This window comes from Gossypium hirsutum, chromosome A02, assembly GCF_007990345.1.
Source record: "Gossypium hirsutum isolate 1008001.06 chromosome A02, Gossypium_hirsutum_v2.1, whole genome shotgun sequence".
NCBI lineage: Eukaryota > Viridiplantae > Streptophyta > Magnoliopsida > Malvales > Malvaceae > Gossypium > Gossypium hirsutum.
The window spans coordinates 89071581-89077082 of NC_053425.1; the positions used below are offsets into that span (position 1 = coordinate 89071581).

The 5502-nt window shown below is 31.8% G+C and overlaps 1 long non-coding RNA gene and 1 pseudogene across 1 annotated transcript; both read left to right on the plus strand.

The window, feature by feature from the left end:
- The first annotated feature begins 1451 nt into the window (after positions 1 to 1451).
- Positions 1452 to 2078, plus strand: LOC121213664 (uncharacterized). Its single transcript, XR_005909056.1, has 2 exons — positions 1452 to 1649; positions 1740 to 2078. It is a non-coding gene; the product is annotated as an uncharacterized lncRNA (long non-coding RNA).
- Positions 2079 to 3681: 1603 nt separating this feature from the next.
- On the plus strand, positions 3682 to 5261 carry LOC121213655 (polygalacturonase-like; annotated as a pseudogene).
- Positions 5262 to 5502: the final 241 nt, after the last annotated feature.

Consider the following 5502-nt stretch of genomic DNA (forward strand, 5'->3'; position numbering starts at 1 on the left):
TGATCTTTCGAAAGTTTTAAATCGAAAGTATATCTATAGTTTTCAAACAAAAGTTGAAGCAGTATTTATCCTCCTAAATGTTCACAATATAAAGTTTACAATTTATCTAAATTTTTTACAGTAATCTTGGATTTAATTTCCTACAGAAAAATAAAATTTTCAAAAATCTTGTGGAGTGGTTTTTCCCAAAATACCCCTTTTCGATGCACACATGCAAACATATATCAAAATTTCACGATGCAAATTTAGAAAAACTAGGCACTGATGCCACCAAATGTAATGTCCCCAACCCGGCCTAGACGTTAGACTTGAATTCGAAAGATTACATTAGCCACCAAAATGGCCTAGTAAGCTATCGAAGTTTTGAAAACAAATATTTTTGAACATTTGTTTAGCTTTAGAAGAAAACTTAGTTTATTATCAATTTATTTATTACTCAAAATTTTAGTATTGTTTAGTACATAAATTATTGATGTCTGTCTTCTTGTGTTGGGTACATGTGTATTCACTGAGCTTTCCTGAGCTCATCTCTTTGCTTTCTTCTCCCTTCATGATAAGTAGTGCATGGGATAACGAGCAGGGCAGTAGTTCAATGATCCATCACACAAACTTTGTTTTTACAGTATGTGCGCCGAGCTTATAAAATCCCAAGAAGGGAATGTGGGACATTTCCAGCCTAGAGAATTGGAATGGGGCTTAGATAATTTTAGACAATTTAAAAATAATTTTTTAGAGGGTTGTAATTGGATTTTTTGGTCTATTTTAAATTTTGGGAGTTTTTAATCTCCATGTTTGCTTGTTTGGCTAAATTTGTTGTTTGAATTATATGATACTACCCATATGAACTAACGAGACATTTTGCAGCTAGTACAGTTTGCCAAAATCCAGGTACGCCTTATTCCGCTTATTATATGACTTATAGTTTAATTTAGAAAAGCATGCTCTTAGGAGTAAATGCTTGTATGAAATCTTTGTATATGTATGGTGAGTATGGATGGTTGGTGTGATCTCTAGTAGTTTTTCAGAGAATCACCTCGTTGGCTAATGTGTCGCTCGAAATCCAGGTCGGACCATCCCGGCCAAGTTTGGGGTGTCATATAGATCTTTACTTGACTAATCCAAATTCGAGTTTTAGCATAAAAGGTCATATTAGTTTAAGAACTTGATAACTTTTCTCAATTTAATCCTTAATTTTAGATTCCATTAAAGTACACTAAAATGATATTATTAAATTCTACTATGCCATCACCTGATTTTTTTAATTAATATTTTAATATATTTCTTACATTTTTTAGATTTTAAAATTTTTGGTGATGGCTTCGTAAATTAAAAGTGTTACATCATCTGAATCCAAGTTCATGACAAAATTTCCCAATTTTGACAAAGATATGGGCCAAGATGAAAAAAAATTATTTCATTTAGGACTAAATATTGGTTTATCTAATTTTAGTAATCTTAATGGAAATATTGATGCTTTGTTGATTGCAAGTTCTGTTAGATTATCATGTCTACAATTCAGAAACATGAATTACACAAGAAACCTTATCATAACAGGATTATCACTCTTCTTAGGGATTTCCATCCTTCAATTCTTCAACCAATATTGGAATCCATCCCATCACGGCCTCGCTCACACCGATGTAGCCTGAGTAAGTGTTTTTTATTTTTTATTTAAAAAAATCCAATCCCATAATCTTCAATGATAAAATAGGGTAAAACAAAGTGAATGTTTTTTTCAGTTTAATGTATTCGTGAACACCGTGTTCTCACTGCTGATAATGGTGGGATTGATGGTGGCGGTTATCTTAGACAACACAATAAAAGTGGAGAAATTGAGGAAAGGTAGAGGGATACCACGGGGCTAAAGTTTTGATCGTTTAGAGGAGATAATAGGATTGAAGAATTTTATACTATGCCTTTTAGTCATAATAGGTTTTTTCCACCAGCCTAAATTTCCCAAAATTAGGCTTGGTAATTGCATATGTTTTACCCGTTTTTCCTTTGATAAATATGGGTAGTAGGAGACGACAATTCGTGTAATTTTTTAAAACAATTTATGAATTATTTATTAATTTATATTATTTAAATTATTATTTTTTTATAAATATTTTTGTATTAGTGGCAAGAGTAATTTAAATATGAGCTTTTAAAGTTGTCAACATTGCTGTTAAAGTAAGACCTTAATCTTTCGACTGGCAGAGTGGTTGTTGACGATTATATGGCTGAAAATGAACCCTCCCTTCCCCCTTTATCTTCCATCTCATTGAATTTTTATTAGCCGGCATAGTATCGGCCTGTGGACGCCAATGAGATGCAAATGAGCCTTCTCTTTTCCAACATAATATTGCATTGCTTGGCTCCTCTGCTAAGGCTTCGATTTCCCATTTTTGAGAGCTCTCAAGCAGCTTTAGTTTGCCTATTTTTGCTCGAGCTTTTTGCATTTATTAGGTGCTTGAGGTGTGCCCATTGTAACAGCAGTGAAGGCATGACAAAACTATACACATAAAGGTCTAACCTTCACAGCCCTAATGGATAAACACCAATATATGATAGAGTTTTCAACTTGATTCGAACAAAGTATGATTTTCTTTTGTAATTCATTTTGTATTTACATCTTATTTAGTACATTTATCCGAGATTTGATCCTCACTTGTAATTTTTTTCATTGAATGGATATTATTTTAAAAAACAAAACATACCATTAAATTGAAATAAAATAAAAGCATACTTGCATATTATGTTTATTAATGATACTTTGTAGCATTATAACTAAACTTGTATACCATTGCTGATACATGGAATAATTATATGAAATTGCAATGAGACTTTGAATTCAAGTAATCTACCGACCAAAGTTGGTTCCCCTTGGCTTGTGATACCAACTCAGTCAAGGCAGGTTTTGTTTGTTTCATTGAAAATGGTTTCCGAAAAATATTTTCTACATTTTCCTGTGTCTGTCTCATGGAAAACAGTTTGGTCAATGGAAAATAACTTACAAGTCAACGAAAAATAAGCCATTTTTCTTTCACTCTAGAATGACTTAACCTTTATGGGTGATTTTATTTTTATATAAAAATTAGCTTAAGTCAAGCTTAATATTATTATATTATTAATAAATTTTTATTTTTAAAAATATTTAAAATTAATAAAATACTATAATTTTCAATACTATTAAACATACATATTTAATTATCTATATCTAACCATATAATAAATTATTAATACAATATAGAAAAGAAATTAGTAATGGATAATTTTACTCATCGTTTTTTTATACATTGCCTAGAACTACTCATAACTCCTCCCCAACCCTTAATATAGGAGATCATTAATGCCCTTCAACATGCTTGAACCCACGGTCTCCTGCATGTGCAACAAGGTCAATGCCAATCGAGCTAAGTCAACAATTTTATTCATCATTTTCATTTATATATAGAAACCTTAAATAGTTATATTAAGTCACGTGTTAGTTAATTATTTTTACTATATCAAGTTTGTTGGCAAATTAACGAGTTAATTGCTTCCAAAAAGAAAAAGAAGTGCTAATTATAGCAAGCAAAACTTGGTGTTATTATTTACCCACGCTAATTAAAATAGAAAATGTTTAGTTGGTTGTAATTTGGCCTTACTCTATCTATATAAGATTGTTTGAAACAAAACAAAAGACAAAAACCATTCTCTCTTTGTAGTGAATAAAAATAAAGTATGGCTATTCAATTTAATTTTGTTTCATCCATGTTAATACTAGTACTTCTGTCCATATCATCCGTTGAAGGTTCAGGAGGAGGAGGTGGTGGTGTTATTGATGTTGTTGCAAAGTTTGGTGCAAAGGCAGACGAGAAAACAGATTTGAGTAAGGTAAGCAAAATATCATATAACTTTATAGTCAGCAGATAAAAGTATGCATAACTATTTTCCAAATCTCTTATCTTTATATGTATCTTTTTTTATTTTTCTTATTTGGTTTTAGCCATTGTTAGATGCTTGGAAAGAAGCTTGTGCCTCGACATCTCCATCAAAAATTGTGATTCCTAAAGGGATATATTTTTTAAGTACAGCTACCTTAGATGGTCCTTGCAAGGCTCCTATTGAGCTTCAAGTTCAAGGCACTGTGAAGGCTCCGGCAGACCCTGGTGCTTTCAAGGAGCCTAAATGGATTGCTTTCAATAGAATTGAAAATTTCAAATTCTCTGGCAGAGGAGTTTTCGACGGCCAGGGAACCACTGCTTATAAAAGGGAAGGTTGCAAAGGTCATAATTATTGTGGTTCACTTCCTATTGTAAGTTATTTTCTTATTGAGAAGTTATGACTTTTGTTTTTATAAATAGAATTAAGTAATAATTATTTTTTGTTTCATTCTGGAATTAAACAGAACCTAAGGTTTGATTTTTTAACCAACGCAATGATACAAGATATAACTACTAAAGACAGCAAGCAGTTCCAGGCTAATGTTCTAGGATGCAAAAACATTACTTTCGAACATTTCACTGTATCTGCACCTGACGAAAGCCCAAACACAGATGGGATTCACATTGGGAGATCAGATGGGGTCAATGTTCTTAACTCAGAGATAAAAACTGGTGATGATTGTGTTTCAATTGGGGATGGTTCCAAAATTTGGTTATCAATGGAGTAACTTGTGGACCAGGACATGGTATCAGTATTGGCAGTCTCGGATTGTTTAAAAATGAAGAACCAGTTGATGGAGTTACAGTAAAAAATTGCACCATGACTAATACTTCCAATGGTGTTAGAATCAAAACTTGGCCAGGTGCTGAACCTGGCACTTGTTCGAACATTCACTTTGAGGATATTACCGTGACCAATGTCAGTTCTCCTATTATAATTGATTAGAAATATTGCCCATGGAACAAATGCAAAATAAACGTATGTACATATTTATCAAAATCGTAAGAGAGCAAAAAGAGTTAGCCGGTCATTGAATCATTATTTTGTTGATGCAGGAAGAATCAAAAGTTAAACTAAGCAACATTAGTTTCAAAAACATTCACGGCACTTCTGCGCGTCCAGAAGCTGTCAAGATTATTTGTAGTGCTACTTTGCCTTGTGAAAATGTGGAACTTGCAGACATTGAAATTACGCACAGTGGACCGACTGGACCTGCAGTATCACAATGTTCAAATGTGAAGCCTAAAGTTAGTGGCAAACAAAATCCAGCTGCATGTTCTGCCCCTATCCCAGCAAAACCTACCTCAACCGCTTAATCAATAGCATAGGTATAAATTTTTTTGATGACGTTGTAACTCTTATAATTATATTTATTTTGCAAACAAATTTTGTTTTTTTTATATTCTATGTTATTAAGAATATTTTTCATAAACTTAATTATTTTTAAAAATACACTTCGATAAAAAATATTGCAATGTGACAACATTTTATGCATTTAGGCTTACAATATAATTAGTTTTAGAATAATGCTGAACTAGATACTATTTAATTATTATTTTTTTATATAATATTTTTATTTTTTATTTATAAAAT